We start from the raw sequence: 21,604 nt of genomic DNA on the forward strand, positions 1-21,604 counted from the left end.
TACTCTCGTGGCTATGCAGTACACATCGTAGCAGTGGACAGTTAGCAATCCAGTACACGACAGTCGACAGATGAGGTAGAAAATCATCCGGGTCAGAATTCAAAATATGCTATTTGCTCGTAAGTGCTCTTTGCCACTGGTCGGATACGCCCTCGCTAATAATAAGTGCAACAGCACGGTTGGCTCGCATCTGCTTTTTTTTTACCACCTATTCTAGCATAACAACTTGTTCGTGAATACGCGTGCCCGGCTACTCAAATTTTGGCGATTGCCTGTGTCACGGCAGTTTTATCACTTGTTTGCTGACGACACAAAAAAAAAGGAAAAGAGAGAGAGAGAGAGAGATGCATCATTCAATTAGCCACACCAGTTTTCGTATCGACATAACGCCAGCGAATGAGCATAACTTATTGGAATTTAGTATTCCCCCGCCCCCCTCCCCCTCCCCTTTTCTTTTCCAGGCCGCGGTAATGTCAGGTTTCTAAACTCGCATAGTGACGCCTGTTAGCCCCGCCTTCACACAACTAGACAAAAGGAGCGAAAACTACAGCCCGAAGGAGACGACGAGGCCGCGTTGTGTCGAGAGCCGGCACAACCCCAAGCGTGCACAAGCCACGAATCAAGACTCTCCAACAAGAGTTCTCTCGCAACGACGCGAATTCCTCATCCGGTAATACCACGCCGATACTATACGGTACGGCAGACTACCGGTGATACAGCGTCGACGGGGGCGGAAGGTGCCGAGGGCAGTAAGCCCTTAAGAAGTTCAAAGGCGCGAGGTGAGGCTTCGAGGGCTCAATTAGCTTACGACCGCAACCCCCCTGGGCTCCCCAAAACCCTTCGATCCGCCAAAGGCGGAGAGTGCACCGCCAGTGTTCGTCGTAAGCACGGCAAATAAGGAAGGAAACGTGCGACTTCTCGAACTGACCGCGATCTCATCAAAAAAGTTAACCTCGAGAGGCGTTCAGGAGAGCGTCTTCCTCCTGAGATACATTGCCCCCTTCTTTCCTGCGTTCTTTCTTTCTTTCTTTCTTTCTTTCTTTCTTTCTTTCTTTACGTACGATCATATTTACGGCCTTGTTTATGGACGATCCCCAGGACTCGTAAAGCCCCTCCTTTCTCGCTCTCTCTCTATCTTCGCCTTCAGAGCGGAGGGTCGAGTAGAGCGGGCCGGGAGCAGTCACGTCCGTGGTAGAAGGGCGAGTTTGTTTACACTGGCCGCCGGGGCCACCACGCTTGTTCTTGGGAACGTTTATAAGCTGCGGCTGAAAAATTCCGGCGCGCAAGCACCCACCGCTTCGCACGGTGGGAGTCCCCCTCCCCCCTCCCTGCCCTGCGTGCCTTCGCAGGGAGTTGCAATCACCTGAAGGAATTACCTGCCGCAACGGCTCTGGCTACACGGAGTTCTGCTGTGCTGTGAACGAGGTCGCGGGCTCGATACCCGGCCCCGCCGCATTCTGATGGAAGAGTAGAGCAAAAAGAAAGAAAGAAAGAAAGAAAGAAAGAGAGAAAGAAAGAAAGAAAATTTTTTCGTGGGTGGAACTGTAGATGGTCAAAATTGATCCCGGGCCCTCCAATATGTCTTGTCTCCTTAGCTCAAGGGTTGCTTCGGGAAGTTAAACGAAATCAATCAATCAACCAATCAATGCAACATACATTCTGGTGCTTCTTACACACTAAATAAAGAGAATCCGAATTCACGAGGCATTTTGTTCCTAAGATCCGTTTACTAATGGCCGGCCGGCCACCCTTGCTAATGTGTCGTAAATGACAGTTGGCTCGTACCTGCTCTTAGAAACAGTTCTAGAAAAATAATATTTCTTTGTGAATACGGACCTAGGTGCATTATTGCGCAGTTATTTCATCCTCACCATCCGCACAGCTGTCATCATTGTCATCCTGATCAGTACCGGTCCATCGTCGTCATCCTATATACCCTACCTCATCTATACCTCTTCTACAATTTCTCCGCCGAGCCGACAATAAATCGATCAAGTGAATCTAATACCCCAAAATAAACAAAGTATACAATAATATACGAGTTAACAACATCACCCTCATTAAAGCATATTATTAAGGCTTTTATGCGGTTAAAATGGGGTGCTACTGAAAGGCCCAAGCAACGTTTCTGTATACACTGAAAGGACGATTGCCAACGCGACTCAACGCGGACATCAAAGCACGTCTGTATTGCTCAAACTTGCGACAGCTTAACAGAAAATGTTCTACTTCAGCCCATGAAAGGCCGCACGTGTAACAGGGCACAGCTGAATGACATATGCGATACAAACGGATACCTTATGTATACGCAACGACGCAACTTCGAACCCTATACAATGGATCAGGGGATCTGCATGAGCAAACATGGGAAACTGCAGTATCAGGCCGCGAGGAACGGTTAAGAACTTGTAAGAGTGATCCACTCGCTACAGGTGACGAATGTCTAGGTTGCACGAGGAAAAGTGCGCGTTGTTACGATTGGCTAAACAGCCGTCCAGAGCGCATGTTTTTTGTCGAGGTCGTCATGGTAATGTGAAAATTAGGCATGCGTAACTGACACTACACGTACTGCGTGACGCGACGAACGAAATGTTTGTTTGTTTGTTTGTTTGTTTGTTTGTTTGTTTGTTTGTTTGTTTGTTTGTTTGTTTGTTTGTTTGTTTGGGGGGAGCTCTAGATAGCGGCTACACGCGATGTCTGATTTGAGTCACTTAAACGCATGAAGGTGCTTTATCATTACGTTAGCCTATAGCGGGCTGCCACCAATATATAACTGGGACATATCAACGACTTCATACCTGGCTGTGAGTGTACCGTAAGTTGGTTGGCGAGACGTCAATGCAGGTAGTTAAGAAAGAAAAAAATTGAAAGGCGGCAATACTTCAGCGTTTCCTTCGGCTCCGGACACATTTATTGCGACAGCAGCATCCACACAGTGAAAACCGGCATCTCGTTTATGCCTGCTTGCTAGTCCCTCAAATATCCGGGGCTCTAATTCACAAAGTCATTCGTTCGTAAGAGTATTCTGTCATTGGCCGGCCGCCTTCGCTCATGGCATATGACCAACATGACGACTGGGCGGCGTCAGCCCGTACGAGCGGTTTTACCGTAGACATCTGTGCGTGTGTGTACGTGCGTGCGTGTGCGTGCGTGCGCGCTCGGCTGTTGGGTGCTCTATGCAGCACCGACTGTAAAGAGAGGGGGGGGGGGGGGGCTGCACTGCCGCGGCAGTAGGGGCGGCGCACAAACGACATGCACGGGTAAACAGGAAAAAAAAAAGAAAAAGAAAACGAGAGAGTGGGACGAGAGCATGTTAGGCACGAATGACGGCCGACTCCGTCCAGCTGCAGCGAGCGGCGCGCGTGGATCACGCGCGTCACAAGGCAGCGCCGGCGCACGTAGACACACACACACACACACGGCGTGGCACGCAAGAACGCGTGCGCGGCGGCCAGGAACAGACTCCCCTCCAGCACGGCGGGACCGCCAACGGGGCTGACACCTGCGATAGCGCGCGGTTCCCGGTGTGCGCGCGTCGAACTGAGTATAACGCGGGACATGCGCCGAAAGTACCGCAATAAAAAAAAAAAAAAACGGCGTATTACGCGACAGTCGAATGAGCGAGATCATAGTCCGGAGAACCGAGACGGGGGGCTCCATAATCATACTAACCTAAGGGGAAAGAGAAACGCGGTGGAAATCAATCTTTGTTCAACTGTACACCTAATGACGGATAAGCATTAAAGTTGCAATGGAATTCATATATAAGCAGTTCGACTGAGTTATTTCCACATCATTTCATCGGCTTCGCTGACGGAACCAAACTTAACGCGAGGTTAAATGTGCGTGCGCGTATTAAGCAGTGGTCGAAGTCCAGGAAAGACGGCACAGTGGGCCATCGGCCGGCGCTTAACATGGCATGCGTTTGGTCCGGCGCATTCCGGTGCGAGGTGACGTGATTTCGTCCGTCACGGCGCCAAGCTCTAACAATGAAAAACAAGCAATGAACTCATTATGGACCTTTACGTGCCAGGCTTCCATAAGTCAGCTATAGCTGGGCCCTTGCCATCTGCAAGTACGCATCGTGCTATCTATTTAATTACCTTTTTCTTTATAGTTTTAAGGTACGCTAACAGAATTTTCAAAAATCGTCCGTGTCATATAGCTCAAATCTACTCATTGAGCTGGACTACTCGAAGACCCGGACATAACTTACACTGGAAATCAAAATCCATATTTAACTAATTGCAAAATTTTCACTAATGAACATTCTAAACTAATTACTTGATCCAACATATTGAAATGAACGCGCATGACGACTTTTTTCGTTATAGGCAGTTTCTCATTATTGAGCAGTATTTTTAAAAAAAAGAAGATGTATGCGCTATTCCTATGAGGCCGAGTCATGTGGGATCACGTATAGCACAAAACCGCAATTTCGTAACCGAAATATTTGGGAGAAAGTATGTAACAAATATGTTCGTTATAGCTTATTGCGACTGACTGCTCCTTATTGAAGAAACACGCATATGCACAATATGTATAATATCGTGTCATCATACGGGATCTTATAATATAATAAGCCACCATTTCCTATATATATATATATATTATACCTTATTAATATATATACATATATATACTTTCGAAAATCTTTAAGGGTTGCCTGTGACAGATATCACAATTCTAATTCATGAGCTGGTCTACTCGAAACAGAGGACAATACTTGCTAAAAAAATTGAGATCCAAGATCGACTAATTCATAAAAATTCACTAAGTTTTAACTAATTACATTATGGCCCATATTGCAATTTACAAATTCTAGCCGTGGAGTTCGCAAGGCGGATCCACTTGGAACGAATTTTCAAGATGACACCAGTTTCGAGATATAAATTCCCGAACTTTGCGGAGAAATGCATTGGCGTTCCAGTTAATTTGTTAACAAAACGTCGTTTCATGTACTGAAGCACACAAGTAACTGGAACGCCAGTGTATTTCTCCGCAAAGTTCGGGAATTCATTTCTCGAAGCTGGTGTCGTCCTGAGAATTCGTTCCAAGTGGATCCGCCTTGCGAAGTCCACTGCTAGAATTTGTAAATTGTAACATGGGTCATAAGATAAATTGCTAAAAAATAATTAGTGTATTCTTCTTAATTAATTGATTTTGCATTTCAATTGTTTGTGCAAGTAGCGTCCGCCGCTTCGAGTAGACCGCCTCATAAGCTAGAATTTAGCTACAGGCAACCTTTAAAAATTTTTGAAAGTGTTCGCCGAAACACCCTGTATATGATCATAGGGTATTGTCATATGGTGTGCACTGTTTATTTATTTTTTTATTTTTTTAGTGAGTGATTCATTGATCTGTTTCCCTTCCTCATAACGCAGCGCACATCGGTCCCCCCCGATACTGCCCGTCTCTGCAATGCTTACCCCGCAATCGGTTAATTTGCTTCCTCCGAGCACGCGCACTGGGGCGCGCGACTCAGGCGCGCATGCCCCCCCCCCTGCCCCCGCGGTCTGCTGACGTGCGACAGGCCCTATTTATGGCAGCCTGGCAAACAGTAAACGATTGCTGAGTGAGCTGTCGTGCTGTGCGTAACGGAAGTTGCACGCGAATACGACACAGCGTCTGCTCACCGCTGCAACACCGATCGGCGGTGAACTTCGGTCACCGAACTGCCTGGCTTGCTGCGCGGGCGTTGCGGTGTCTAGACTGAGGATGGCAAGTTACATGACCGCTACCTGACAAAAAGAAGAAAAAAATTTATCCGCCTAAGTTATTACGCTGTTCGCAATCGCTTCTCGCGCAAGGTCCGGGTGCTGCGGTTTCTTTCATCATTAGTACACCGTAAAAAAGAAAAAATGAATTCTCATTCAAGATTCAGGCACAAGAGTGTGATTGTACAAATGTCAGAGGAGAAGCACTCGGTTAACGATAGAGAGAGATTCATGAGTGCGGTTCATGAACGCCTTACTGAGCAGTATTTTTGTCCTGTCTGTTCAAGGTATAAACTATAGTTTCTTCTTTTTTTGCGTTTCATTCAGAAATAAGGGACTTCTGCTCCTTGAACGCTCTTTCGCGAAAATCGTGCATAATATTATGTCGCATCACAAGAGAATGTCGATTGATGGCAACAGAAAGTCCACAGAAGTACAATAGATTTTCTGTAGCAATTTTCGTAAAGGAATAGAAACCGCGCTGCCCGTGCAGAGACAACCTCGGTCACGTGCCTTTGCGATACGGCGGCGGCGATCCCGTTAGGCTACCGAGCGGTGTAGACAGGTATAGATAGAAGGTTCGAATGTCGGCTGCGTTGTGGCTCCGGAATCCATATATAGAGGGTCAAATTTCACACACAGCCAATCGATGACACTTAACTCATAGGCCGACCATGTAAGATTAGTACATTAGAGAACTATCCAAAATACACGCCCCGACATGACTTTGAAACGCTAAAGCACGCTTGAAATTACGCCAGAAGTACGTTAGAGCAGGCTACGAAGTACGCCCAAATCTACCTTTGGAGGAATCAAACACCGGTTCAAACTGTACATCCCAAGGCACCTTTGAAGCACTGAATTCAAGCGCGATCGAATTTAACGCACCAAGACACCTTTTGGAGCGCACTTTGAATTAAACCATCGCGTTTGTTACATGAGCCAGTGTTAAGGCAAACCAGCTGTCCCTTTACGAGTGTATTCCACTACGACGTCACCCCTGAAATTTCGGTGATGCACAGAGCTTTATGGCTAAGATAATGAATCGATCCTGTTCTAATGCTGTTCCTTCTCAGGCTTTGTGAGTGGTCCGAACCGGGTTCTACCCACGTTATCTCCATGTTCAGCGGGTTATGAGCGTGGGCGACAAGGAAGGAATAGATTCGAGCAAAAGGAATCCTTGCATAATTCTCACAACGTCCGGTCAAAAACTAGAGAACTATCCTGCTGCGGCTGGCCATCTAGCAGGTCACACCAAAAGCTCCCACCCTGCCATTAAAAAGAATAACTTCAAAAATAGCATGTTTTAATGTGTCTGTTTGAATGCTTTCTTTTTTCGGCAAGCTATTAAAACTGGCTGCCCATGCGAACAAATAACCCTACCTAAAAAGCTTTCCTGCGTTCTTCATGGGTGCCCTTGCTTCCACTGTTAATGCCTGTGTACATATATATAAGGTATGCAAACCTCGCAAAGTCCATCAGATCATGTTTGTGCAGCTTTTAGTACCTCTGAATCGTAATGGTTTCAAATAAACTGTAGATGTAGCTTAAACGATACGGGACGAGATAGGAAACGGCTATTTACATTCCATATGTATCGTGGGCGTGACTTATATAGGTCAGATTGTTGACCATAACTCACATGTTTGGTATAACACGTAGTGTTTGCAGCAAAAGGCCCCGCAAGACATCACTGTGCTTCAGCCAGTGGCAACACGTCGGCACCGATCAATTTATTGACTGTTCGACTGATTCCATGGCCCGCAACGCTGCAGGCCCGCAGTGAAAGTGAACCGCAACTTACGCGGCTGGCCGTTCGGCAGATCAATGAAAACAGATTGATTGATTGATTGATTGATTGATTGATTGATTGATTGATTGATTGATTGATTGATTGATTGATTGATTGATTGATTGATTGATTGATTGATTGATTGATTGATTGATTGATTGATTGATTGATTGATGTGCCTCACTTCCCCGCAATATGAGTCAGATCCCTAAAGCATGTAGGACAGTGTGAACGCACATTTAATTCTCGTGTTCAGGGGCGCATGGCCCAGTTTCGTGAAAATATATCCTAAATCGAGAATATGGAACACTAAACATATGAAAGGCGCTCTACACAGTTCTGCCCTCTACTATCGTTTGCTCCCAAGGAACATCCATTCTTCCTCCCGCCAGCACATAAGTTATTTCTAAATGATCTAGCTGCATCTGCCAACTTACTATTCGTATACCGACCATCGCCTGGACAAAACTCCGGGGCCCTGGTGCACGGCGACTAGTGAAACCGTCGAGTGCCCTGGGGCGGTCGAATGCACTTTGACGTTCACGTAAGTCAAGAAAAATTCTCGGAATTCGGCGATCAATCATGCACACAGCGCGCACAGTACGCGCGCACAGCATACACAGCAAGAAAAGCTCAGAAAAATATTCGAGAATTTACAGCTAGCTTAATGTTGCTTGCGTTAATCTCAATCAAAACATTTCATATGAAGGAGACTTTTTTAATAGTAGGACAAGGACACGGGTGGAGTTCTGAAAGAAAACAAACTGCACCAAAATTGCATTCGCGTGCGTGCACCACAAGCCATCGCGATCTCTTGCAGCGTGACTAAAATGCTGGCAGAACAATTAATTTTACTGTGCGGCACGATTAAACACGCCTATAGGGCTGTCAAACGTGTCAAATGATATAGTGGCGCAGCTCACTGCTCTCCTAGTTCTCTCCGACAAGAAAAAAAAAAGAGAAAAAGAAGTGACACGCGAGATACACGATTGCACGAACAGCACTTTGCACACGCTTCTTCAGTGCCAACCGGCCATGACACTTTCTTTCTTTCTTTATTTATTTTCTTTCTTTTATTTTCTTTTTCCGGGCGTCAAGCCGGCGTCCGTGGCATATCGCCCGGCGTCACGCAATCCGGTGTCGGCTGAAGCTGTTCGCTTGTATCCGGAGTGATGCAAGTCACGTCAAAATGTTTTAGTTACTGTTTGCGAAGCGGCGATTCGGTTAAGCCGCGTTAATCTCGCTGATCTCCTAACAACCGAAACCGAATCCAGACTTAACGTGATGTCTGAAAACGGAACGTTCCGACACCCCGTAAATAATTTCCCTATGTGGCAATAGGGCCTTCTCGTATTTTTCCTTGGGTCAGGTCAGAGAGCACGCAGGGAGGGCTCTGCGCGAACAGATACGGCAACCAAACAAGCTCCTCGAGGTAATAAGAAACACGTATTTGATTACAAGCAAATGTGACGAGATTAGGAAATTTTCAGGCGAGTCGGCAGAGAAGCAAGACAGGGGTGACTGGAGGAGGAGGAGGAGTAGATTTTAATGAAGAGAAAGGAGGAGAGGTCGGCCTGGAGAGCGTGCCTCTAGCCTGCTACTCCTCACTAGGGAAAGGGGAAGTGGGAAATACAGGGAAATGTAGGTGGCGGGTGATTAATATAGCTGGAAGAGGCTTTCTGCATGGCAGCGGACACGAAAGACGGCAGCGGCGGCGGCGGCGGCGGTGGTGGTGTTAGCAATGCAGTAATGTTCTGAACGTGACATATCCGCTTCGGCAAACGTTATTACGAGTACAATTCGAGAAAATCCGTCGCGTGGCCTCTTGAGCAACACTGCTGCAGTTTGAAGAGTGAAAAGCTGAGCCGAGCTATACAGCTGGTTCCAGTGAGACTAAACGTTAGAAATTAAAATTGTGGGGTTTCACGAGCAAACACCACGAACTGACTATGGACACGCCGTACTGGCGTGTCCAGACAGTGTCATAAACAATGAGCTGCCCCCGCGGTTAAGAGAGACTAAACATTGTCCTAGCTGAAAAAAAAAAGCGATCTAAGGAGATGAGAAGAAGAAAGGATGCTAGAGTTTTATAGACTCGTCTGTTTTGTCGTCCGTTCATCATATATATATATATATATATATATATATATATATATATAGAGAGAGAGAGAGAGAGAGAGAATGACACGGGACGAGCGATGAACGGACGACAAAACAGACGAGTCTATAAAACTCTAGCATCCTTTCTTCTCATCTCCTTAGATGCTTCGCCCTGCAGTCTACTGATCCGCTTAAACGACGAGGCTATGTGATATATATATATATATATATATATATATATATATATATATATATATATATATATATATATATATATATATATATATATATATATATATATATATACATATATATATATATATGTATAACGATGCTTAGTCACATGCAGCTTGAAGTTACGTCGAATCATTGTTTGGGTGATATATATATACGCACACACTCAGCGCGAGTCATACGCGGACGAGTGGAGTGACAGTATATATTGTTGCGCGATGAATCGAGCAGCTAGGTAGCGATGTAGACAAATGTGTCAGTGATAAGTTATTAGCGTGAAGTGTAGCTACCGTAAGCAGAGTTCCTAATTAGTCACATCACCATCGGCGTTAAATAACAGCTTGTAATGAGCGATGGCGCGATTATCTCTCGATCTGAAATCAGCAAGTCGTTGTTAGCACGCTATGTCGTGTGCGAATTCTTATGATGACGTACCGCATTTACAAATGAGCGCTCGAGTATGACATGGGCGGATAACTTGCATAGTATACAAGCAACTGAAAAGTGAAGTGATGCAAGAGCAATAGATCCTTGGTTCCTTCGCAGCTAAGTGACACTGAAGTGGAAAACAAGCGACCGCCAATTTTAACTTCCTTCGCGCGCCTTCGCTTTATAGTTCTCCTTTACTAATTCTTGTTATCTTCCAATTTGCTTTTGATAACACTCGGCACACTTTCGAAATTTGGTAACGTACGTTTATACCTCCGAACATCGACTGTCTCATTTTCAAACTTTACCTCGACACGCTGGCTGTATGCAGCTTCGACGGCCCGCATTTGCTTTCGATAGCGCCTCTGCTTCGCCCTGCAGTCTACTGATCCGCTTAAACGACAAGGCTATGTGATGTCAGATGTACCAATCCACCCCATCCATAATTTTGACTACTTAGAGTTGTTTAACGAGCACCTAAATCTAAGTACACCAGCTTCTTCTCTCTTTTTTTTTTTTTTTTTTTTCATTTCACCCACATCGAAATCCGGCCACCGTGGCTAGGGATCGAGCCCGCGACCTCAATTTCAGCAGCGCTAACACCATTGTGGGCTACGGGTGCGGGTGCCTCTGGGGAATACATCGAGGTGTGCATCTGAGCCTTCCAGACACTTGAGCATGCATGCATTCCACAGCCCGCCCGCACCGCCCTTGGAGAACACCGCTCGGACTAAACTTCGCCTCAAGCACAGGTTACACTATATCTGCCACCCGTAAAACGGCGCAGAGCGATGCATACGCGACTACAGCAAAAGTGTCTCAATAATTTCCTGATATATAATTATTAAACTTTTACACAGGAGAGTTACTCCACGAACGTTTTCGTTCGGCGCCAACGTGTCACGGCGTGGTCGGCATCGAGAAGGCACGTACAGGCTACTGCGGCTAGGGTGGCGTTCAGGGCATGGAATCCACCAAGCCCATCGACTACTAGCACGTGTAGTTGTAGCAAACGAAGGAAAAGGGGTTCATTTAGCTTAGTTACAAGGCTCCAGTACTGAAGCCCACTCCATGCAGGAGCACGTTAAACGTCTCGGTTCACATCAGGACCTTCTGTGTCCTCACTCTCGAAAAGCCTCCGCTTCTAATACCGTCGTTTTCCCTAGGCGAGTCGACTAGGGAATCTGAAGACTGTCCAGCAGTAAATCACCCTCGTCGACTCCGTTGCGATACCACGCCCATGCTGGAAATAACCAGCAGTAACTCCGCCTCCGAAGAGACTGGTTTGGAATCTGTGGAAAGAAATCATCTGGCGACACCTGCTTCGTTCGTCGTTGTCCCCCCTTCTTCGCTCAGGTTACCAGGTAGAGGGCGGGGTCAGGGCCTTTCGTGGAACCCTGCAACAGTCGGTGTCCACGCTGCGTTGACGTTTGGATAAGAGCTGAGGGGTGGGTGCTGACTTGACTTTTGTTAAACGTCTAATTAAATGTGACTCCTAAATCGTCGTCGTTGTTCCTTCCTTTTCATCCTTTGCTCAGGGTTCTAGGTAATGGCGGGGTGAGCGCCCTTCGCAGGACCCTTCGATGGTCGGTGCCCACGCTGCGTTAACGTCTGGATAGGAGGGGTCGTGGTTTTGACACGTGGCAATAGTTCAATTAACACCTATGTGGTGTTGAGACGTAACAAGGCGCACTGCACAGAGCGGAGCCTGCCTATAGTATAGAGCCGGCGCAGCATACAAGAACACGAGCCGTATAAAGCGGAGGGTACCGAAGTACTATATGGTGTAGCTGCTTAAGAGAACTAGGCGTTCGCTATACTTGGGTATAGCGAACTAATTGCATCGGATATTGCAAACTGTTCGTAAAGCCTTGGGTAAAGTTCGGGCAGGGGCAAACAAGACTACCAGAACCTTCCATACAGTGTGATAACTCCCACAATGTAAACCGATTTACATCCTCTAGAGTCCCTCAAGAGTTCAAATGGGTCTGTAGCTCCCACCGTTACACCCGTAAAGGGTGTAATGGTCTTAGTACCAAAGCATGCAACCCTCTTGAAGTGTGACTGACAAAGATAGAATATACGATCGTTATATCAGTATACACCGCTGTGTACTTTGACAGACATTATTAACGGAAAATGATTATGGGGAAACGATGCATGTGCCGTCATAACGAGACATATTGACCATATCAATCCCCATAGAAGGACAAATTATTCAAGTAACATATAAACCTCTCTCCGTTTCAGCAATTAGTGCAATGCTACAGAAATTCGACCTACATTTCACCCAGTTAAAGGGGGGGAAACGCTAGGATGTAAGCTGCTGCTTCACTGTCGCACGCGGTCTTTCTACAAGTACTGTGCAACATTACTTTTTGTTTGTTTGTTTGTTTGTTTGCTTGTTTGTTTGTTTGTTTGTTTGTTTGTTGGTTTGTTTGTTTGTTTGTTTGTTTGTTTGTTTGTTTGTTTGTTTGTTTGTTTGTTTGTTTGAAGCATCGCAGGACCTATATTATATTCCTCAAGAACGATTTGACATAGCACCAGGAAGTGACCCGCCCCTATTATAACATCGTTCCCAAACAGATATGACGCTGTGCTGCTTTACTAAATTACACTAACATCTCACTCTCTCACTTCGAGTAGTGATTAATGAAATCAAAAGCCCCTCTGCGAGTGTTGTGACAAAACGAATATACCGCATGAAAATAGCTACTACACACGGCGCTTCCCGAGGTCCCCTCGGCATTCCCGCTCCACCAAACCCGTCTTGCCGATCACGAGCGAACACAGACAAGGCCAGAACAGCAGTCGTAGTTTTGGCCGTGAATAGGGAAAAGAAACCAATTAAAGACACGCCCACTGCCCAGGCCAGACGACTTTCAACATGTCAGTCATGCCTACGGATGCTAAATTATGCGTCGATTACCGAAAGTTCGGTAATAGTGTTCGGATATTGTGCATATATGAGAGGCACTACTGTGCTGTGCACAGCGTTCGTTATTTCTCATCCCATGCGCTTGCCTGTTTGTAAACAAGCAGGAATTAGTACAGGCAAAAAGTGCAGACGGCTACACGTTCGCACTAGTGTAATTCGTTGTTCATGATCGCTGCAGTGTAGACTTGGCCGCGTCTATTAACCTCGCCTGCCGCAGAAATCAACTACTGTAGAGTCTGTCAATTACCTTTTCTATGCAACTGGCGCGAAACGGCCTGCGGCGGCGGAGCCTTTTAATTCGTAAGGTCTAGTTGTTCAGCTTTCTAGACTGTCCTCCTTACTGCAGTTCATGAACGCCACCATCTTGGGCTATTGTGAGATCAATTTCGCGACTTTGTGCGCAGTGATGTCCAGTTAACATGGCCGTGGGCACCAATCCTGTCTCTACAATCATGTCAATGCAAATACATCGCCAGTTTATATAGAACCACGTATTGTTTGTTACAGTTAGAAAACGGCCATTATCATGGCGGCACTTCCCATGGTTACGCAAAATAGTATTGCCTTAATTACTGTCCTTTATGAGGCGGTTTGCTCAGGAAGCGAGGCGAACAACGCCGCGAGTGAGCCGTGCGAAGGTTCGCCCAGTGGTTTAATCGGCACGTGATCGACGAGACTGCAACAGCGGTGAATGCCAATGGCTGCATTCGTAGTGGCGACTACCTTTCGACGAACGGTCGCAGCGGAAAAGCGCCCTCGCAAACATCCGCGCACGTAGTAGAGATCTGAGCGTGCGGAATGCAAAATGTAGCGGCTTTCCTATAGTTACAGTGTAAACGGCGAAAGGAGCGCAACCTTTCCACTGAGTCGTGCGTTGTCGCAAGTCTTCTGGTAAATTTTCTTTCATTTTTTACCGACCAGTTCAAGCTGCCAGTCGGGGCCCTTCAGCACGGCTATAGGATACCGCGCTACATAACAATAAAACAAGCAAATGGACGCAACGGTATCGATCTTTAAGGAACCGATACACAGGGCTAACACAGACAAAAATTCAGCAAGAGTGGACACTTGCGTCACGCTAGTATATTCACACCAGTCGCCAGCTGACGGGAGCACTGGAAAGAAAGAATGTGAAATGGAAGTTGACGGACAATGTTCTTTCTTTCTTTATCCTTTCCCGCTAAAACTAAAAAAGTTTTGCGTACAAATGAACTTATACTTTGCGACGTATTTGCGTCACCTAGCGACAAGCCAATGACACGCCAGAAGCGAGGCCGGCTGCGCATGCGAGCGTTCTCCTGTTCGACGTCCCGTTAATCCTTTTTTGATGCAGCTACAGTCTGTTGGGCTCTTGGCGTATTCTGCGTTCCTTCTGCACTTCAGCACGGCAACACTGCGCTAGTGGGCTACGGCAAGGCGAGAAATTTCGTTCGACAGTCTGCGCTGCATTTCAAGCAATTTAGGCCTCACGCGGTCGCACCGGTCGTTGTGACGCAGTTAGCGAAAAACGGCTCGGCCGTTGTGGCGCAGTTAGTTTAGCGTTTCGCTGAATCTTACTGGAACATGTTTGTGACGCTTTATATGGGCACCAACGTTACTTTAACTTATTTCGGTACTTTTTGGGACACGTTGGCAGCACCCGGCGTTGTGACGCAGTTAGCGAAAAGCAGCTCGGCCGTTGTGACGCAGTTTCGTGTCTACTCAATCTTATTTGGACATGTTTGTGACGCTTTCTATGGGCGACAACATTATTATAACATATTTCGGTACTTTTGGGGGTATTTTTCTAGCACGCTGAGCGCACAGGGCGTTGTGACGCAGTTAGCGACAGACATGTAGCCAAATACAGGTCGGCCACTGTGGCGCAGTTTAACGTTGGTTAGTTTCGCGTTGACTGAATCTTACGGGAGCAAGCTTGCGACGCTTTTTATGGTCCCCCAACAGCATTACCCTCTTTCGGTACTCACGCTTGTCGAAAATGCGACGAGCGATTGCCAAGAGTAATAACAAGGGAGTGTGTTACTTGCGCCGCCAGAACGCGCAAGAAATAACGCCGAGGAGCTAAAAAACTAGGAAGTCTAACTCGAAAATTCCGTCTTCTGAACGACTGAAAACAGGATTTGCACCCACGCATTTGCGAGTGCGAGTAGAAGGCATTCTGCGATATATGGTCTGGTAGGGGGCCTGTGTTGTGGCTACCTCTTGTGTTTGTGGCGTACCATCGCGTAGGTTGAGGCCAAGTTGTGTCGAAAACGTGCAGTCACCCGTGTATTCGTGCTCTTAAAGCGCAGAAGATAAGGCCCGGGAATGGGGGAATGCTTGGAAATCGGATGTTTTCGTCATATTTTAATATGGTATTGTTTAGGATGAGTCGGGCATTTTATACGCCATAATTGTGAAAGCGAATTGATCTTTGTCCGTAGTGTAGTCCATTCACCACTTTCGGAAATTTCGCCTCTACACGCAGTTTTCCCATAAGGTCTAAATACCAAAATGGCACATGCTTGTAATTTACTTTTTTATTTCAGCTGGTGCCGTCCGTTGAAGCTTCGGACGGGAACTACACTGCTGCATATCTGGTGCCACAACATTGTATGAACGCACCAAAAGCCTGGAACGAGCATTTATATAGAGCAAAATAAACATTTCCTCATTTCACAAGGCGTCTTGCGTCTACTTTATGAAACTGCACGTTGCAGAGAGGACAGATTCGATGGAGGCTTGTAAAGATTATTCAAAATCATATTTATTTTACTAAATAAATAAAAAAAGATTCCTCGCCAAGAAAGCGCGCGAATGCCGCACCGGCAAGCGCAGCCCGTGTAACGCGTACCAGCTTCTGTTCAAAACGCGCGCGCCCAAAACCGAAATCGGAAGCGTGGTTCAGGTTTTCGCACCAGCCGCTTGGTGCGCTACAGTCAATTCGGCCGCTGGGCTTTATGGGAGTAGCCCCCATTATGGGAGTGGCCGCTCTTGTTGAATGTCTTTCTCTAAGGGGCTAAGCTAAACTAGAGTTGGCTGGAATACTCTAGCTAAACACACGCCGAGTTCTCGCGCCAAGTATCGCATTACTTCAGAATTGTACACTGACGTCAGCTCGGAGCACTAACGCTCGGCGATAAGATGGAAAGGTAGGTGTATACAGACGACATTATTCACAGTGGTTTAATATACTAGAGTGTGCAACACATCACCCAAAGTTTAATAAGCAAGCATGGATGGTGTCGTAACGACGTTTCTTACGAGAGGCGTGCTAACTGTCGCCTCCCATCCATGTGAACACTGCAAATAGATAGACAAACCTAACCCGTCTGTCGAACGTACGAGTCGTTCTTCTGTGCACTTATTCACATAATGTCATCGGAGCACACGGTGGTAACCAACGTTACTACGGTAAACGTTCGCAATAACGTCAGCAACCGCCACCACATGCCGTACCGCACAGACACATAAAAAAAATAAATAAATAAAGAAACGGATTCGTACGCTCGAACACCGACGCGTATAGCGCTGGCGCAGACAGAAGAAACAGACGGCTTCTTCTTGTTTTCCAGAAGTAGCTGCTGTTGCTTCTTCGAGCCTTACTTCTCGTGCCTTGTAGGCGGTAGTCTATCCGCTCCTGCCGTGAACGCGAAGGACGCGTTGCGACTGCGAACGCGCGCGCGCACGCGTTTCCGAGCCGAGATGAGCGAGGGAGGAAACAATAAGGACAACCCTTTTCATTTTATTTTTTTTTTTTTCGGGGCCGCCAGCGCGCGACGACGGAGCACACATATGTTTGTTTCGTAGGAGAATGAAAATGTGGGTCTTTGTATGCGAATAGAGAAGCGATATGGCGCAACGGCGTATGCAAACGTGCTGACCGGTTACTAAAAGGAATATCACGCCTCCCTGGGCGGGAGGCCAGTCAGGCTGGAATTCACTCAACTGACAACTCAGCTAACTCGGCCATTAAAGAGTTTCACATTTGCAGGCGTAGAGAGCGGTACCATGCGCGAGGAAGGCCTGGCCCGCAGCGCAATGTGAAACGCCGTTCTGCACTTAATCAGCACCATCGCGCGCTTGTCCCAAGGTCATGCACAGTCGATTCGGTCGTACATAGTTAAAAGGATAGAATCATGCCATATGATCATACCAGCGCAAGACAATGATGTTCGCATACATTCATGTCCGCAACACATGTGCAATTACTGAACAAGCTCAGTGAACGCTTCAATTATCCATCCGTGAGCAAAGTGTACAGTCTAGCGCTATTTGAAGGTTATCGCGCGAGCCTCGACCAAAATACCATTCACGCGTACTAACTACGGACGTCAGGATATAAACTATCAAATACCAAGGCTACTAAACATTGTTGAGCAAAAAATTTATTTCTGTGCGCCAAATTTTAAGCAATGTATAAAAAACCTACTCATACACTATCAAATTATTTACACATAAATTGCTCTCGCACTAAATTGTTTTTTATGCACTATATATGTATTCCTTAATCTGCGCGGTAATGTGATTGCACAAACAAAAATTCAAGCATAAATGTCTTTTTCACATAGTCATTGTATAATGTACACATTATCTTGTTTATTTGTATTTTCTACATCATACTTGCTTGTTTCTTGTTATATTTGCTTTTTTAGTACATGGAATCATCATGTAAGCCGAACGCACTTAGGAGCAAGAGCCCCTGTCAGGCCAAATGGCCTTTAGCTCTTGCTTCCTCTTTCTGTAGTGAAGAAAGGAAATAAACTTCAAACCTCAAACCTCAAACAAGAACAGCGCCACGGCCTGCAGAATCCTCTTTCGAGGAGAGCTTGCGCGCAACGCATTCTTTGGTGTTAGAGAGAAGTGGTGTTAGAGAGAACAACATCGTGGGATTGTTCTAGCATGGAGCAGCAAACGAAAGAGAGAAGAATGCGAAATCTTGATTTTCACTATTCCGAGACGGGCCGCTAGGCCGGTCGACGCTCGCGCGATAACCTTCAAATCGCGCTAGACTGTACAGTTACCTACCCGCCTCGGGCGCGAAGAAACTGGCAAGAAACCCCGTTCAGAAAGCCTTTGGTTTCAGCAGCTTCCTTTGACACAGCGGTGCGACCAGAGCAGACAATACAATTTTCACAGTTCTGTAACGGTTATGTCGCGCAAAAGTGGGCACACACAACTGCCTGGGCGCCCTGCCCCCAAGAGTGCAACGCGGTCGTGGAAGAGCGCGCGCCGCGATCGAACCTGACCTAACGCAGCCTGACGCCATAGCCGCCTAGGCAGGAGCCCACTCTCCGGAGGCGTGCCTTCCTGGACTGCTGGAACGCCGTTTGCCACGTGCGGAACACGAAGCCGGCTTGGGCGTTTGTACGAGCGAAAGTAGACGTTTGCTTTGCTAGACCTACATCGTATGCAAGACTATTTCACGCGACGCATTCATTCCGAGCGCAACCAGCAGACATATTCAGAATATTTTCGTACGTTTCTTTTTTTCTCTTTAGGAACGAGAGAGAGTGAGAGAGCGAATACTCTTTACAAGGAGACACAGGCAGGTCTATTTAAGACAACAGGGTCATCACATCGTAGCTGCAAGTAAACCGAGAGTCACACTGGGCAACACACTCTCCTTATTTATAGCGGGGCCGGAAATGTAATTCTCCGCGGATAGCGCGCGTGTTGCCGGTGCTAAGCGATAACATTATCGCGGAATCTGCAATGACTGGCAGCACAGCAACTCACATGCAACGAAGAACTCGATCGTAGCAGCAGAGCTCTGGATATCAGGTTATGCTGCAACCAGCCGGTCGCGCGCATAAGAACCGAAAGGCACGCTTATTACACGGCCGGCCACCTTCGCTTAGCTAAGCGCGAGTTGTCGGACTAGAAGTCTGGTATCAGCATATCCCACCGCTATAACGCGGCAGGGTGTGTAGGTAATGCAAAAGGATGCCGACGCACTCGAGCAAGGCAAAAATTCAACAGCTAGCGCGCTCCCCTCGCCGGTCGAGCCCTGCCGGCGGAGCAGGCGAGCGGCGCGACGCGAAACCATGGCGAAGCGCGGCGGACGACGTCGGTTTAGACGTGAAACGCGTCCGAGGACTCTTGACCGGCCAGTAGGCGAGAAAATTGTCGGCACTTACCCGGTTTTTTGCTTGTCGCCCCGATGTATTCCCAAATTTTCCAGTATTGATCACACTATAAATAGATTCAACCAGTGCACACAAACGTCGCCCCTCTCCCAAAAAAGCTTCTGCACACCGCTGAATGATCTCTTGCGACTAGTCATGTGACCTTGCGGTCCCTCCGTTCCCCTCCTGCCATTTGTTGCCGCATGCGTCACGGCGGAGCGCCAAGCAGACGCGCGGTACGTGTGCTGCCGCCTGTCGCGGCGCGCTCGAACGAACGACGCATGGGGCGAACATTTTCTGCGAAAAGAGGACTCCCGTGCCGACCACTGCAATAGAGACTTTTAGCTCAGCGGGTTTACGTTTCGCTCCGCTCGCGGTCACCACCGTTGCGCCAGCGGAGCGGCCCGCGAGAAAAGAGTTTTAGCCCGGCGGATCACTCACCCGCTCGAGCGGGGTAAAGAGCGGGGCGCTCTGCTGCCCCACCTAGTGGTCCGAATAGGAGTTACTGAGAAATGATTTTGAATTACGCTTGCTTTTATTATGCAAGAAATGTTGAATAAAGGTATATTACATGTTCTCAGTACTATATTTGTTAATAATGTACTGAGTACTAATGTACGGGTCAGCGCCGCAGTCGCCGTCGTCGATGCAGAACTGCCGGCGTCAGGCCGGCGTTCATGTTCGCGGCTGCCATCTTGCATTTCCCATACACGCCCGCGCGCGTTTACGCACGCTCGCGCGCTGCGTATACCCTCCGCTGGGGAGTGCTTTCCAGCGGGCGTAAACGCTGCTCCGTAAAACCGCTGGCCGCCTCAGCGTGGTGCGCATGCGCAGTCGCGTCTCCGCTCGCCCGCTCCGCTCCGCTGGCCGTAAACCCGCTGGGCTAAAACTCTCTAATGTCGCCGCCGTTTGATCATAGCCTATGGTTTGATTGAGGAAGGCGGCAAAATAGTTGGGGCTCCTGCTATCACCAGACGTGCGTCGCAGCACGGCTAAGGAACTGTCAGGACTAAGACTAAAAATTGTTTTATGTAATGCATTTTGAAGCATACACTACCACGGCCGATTAATGGAAGTTCCAATGAGCGGCCGTGACACTACAATAAACGAAAGTCTAGGATCGTCATGACCTGTGACAGGCCTGACGGCAATATTTATGCGCTGCATAAAAGAAAAAGACCTGCTGGCTGACTAGGTTTGCCTCACACCAAATACAGGTGGGGACAATCTAATACCCGTGTCACACGGGCACATTTGGAAGGCCTTCCGGTCGACGGCCTTCGAAACGCCAGAACTCAGTCGACTCAAAGGAGTTGTCGCGCTGCTACACGGCACTTTTGAAAGGCCGTTGAGTGGTTCCGGCGTTTCTCGCCAAATTGTGTGGCGTTGCGTATCTTTATTTTCGTTTTCTTGTCACAAAAAGTTAAACAACGTTAAAACCACTTAAAAGCACTATAATTTCTTTTATGTTTGTTTATACATTAAAACAATTGTTTATACATTGTCTTACATATATGTTTAGTTTTTAAGTTGTTGAGTAGCGAAACTGCGGCTACGTTTGCGTCGCTGTTGTCGAGAGTGTGTGTAGTTCGCGCATATCAAGTGGCAAAAATACTTTATTGAATAATGGATAACACTCATATATAGTATTTTTAGAGCATTTTGGTTTGATTTGTTCTTTCTAACCGTGAGTTGGAGCACACTGTGAACGAGAGGGCATGTTCGCGCTGTTTCCGGTTTCGTTGCTCAAAGGCCATCGAGATTTCGATAGAGTTGTAAGGTGCTCCGTTGACTCAATAGGCTATGGGCGTCTTGCGCTGGAGTTTGAGGTATAGTAGCGGCGCCTGGTGGCGGCGCGGGAAACGACATCTGGGTCGTACCAGCTTGGGTCGTATTGAACCCTGGCTGTGGCGAAGCACGTTTCTAGGCCGAGTTCTGCGTCGATTCGCACTTTTTTCTGCCCTGTTGCGAGTGCGAAAAGGCTCGTCACTTCTCACAGACCACGCCGACCACACTGCGAGCTCGCCGCAGCCTTTAGTTTAACGAAAACGGACTCTCCGTGTGCCGTGGGACGTAATGCTAGGAGCAGAAGGAATCGGTGACGCCGATTCGGAGAGACCTAGCCCAGCCTCGAAAATGCGTTACCGTCATTACTTCTGCGTCGTGGGCTGCCATGAACAAGAAGGCCTGAATCCCAACATCAGATTCTGCCGTTTTCCTTCAAGGCCTCACGAAGTGGAGCGTCGGGCGCGCTGCATAGCTGCAGTTCGTCGCGCTGAGTAAGCGA

At 47.4% G+C, this 21,604-nt stretch overlaps 1 protein-coding gene across 13 annotated transcripts in view; it reads right to left on the minus strand.

Annotated features, from left to right (window-relative positions):
- PMCA (plasma membrane calcium-transporting ATPase 3) overlaps positions 1-19,476 on the minus strand; it is a 359,249-nt gene extending 339,773 nt beyond the window's left edge. For 6 of the 13 annotated variants that reach the window (XM_055066123.2, XM_050170536.3, XM_055066122.2 and 3 more), the window contains exon 1: positions 19,330-19,472. The gene's annotated coding sequence lies outside the window, so the exon portion shown is untranslated. Of the gene's footprint in view, positions 1-19,329 lie in introns of all 13 variants that reach the window. The other 7 variants (XM_055066124.2, XM_050170537.3, XM_050170533.3 and 4 more) reach the window with 4 other exon arrangements.
- Positions 19,477-21,604: the final 2,128 nt, after the last annotated feature.

This window comes from Dermacentor andersoni, chromosome 6 (assembly GCF_023375885.2).
Source record: "Dermacentor andersoni chromosome 6, qqDerAnde1_hic_scaffold, whole genome shotgun sequence".
In the NCBI taxonomy this organism is placed as follows: domain Eukaryota; kingdom Metazoa; phylum Arthropoda; class Arachnida; order Ixodida; family Ixodidae; genus Dermacentor; species Dermacentor andersoni.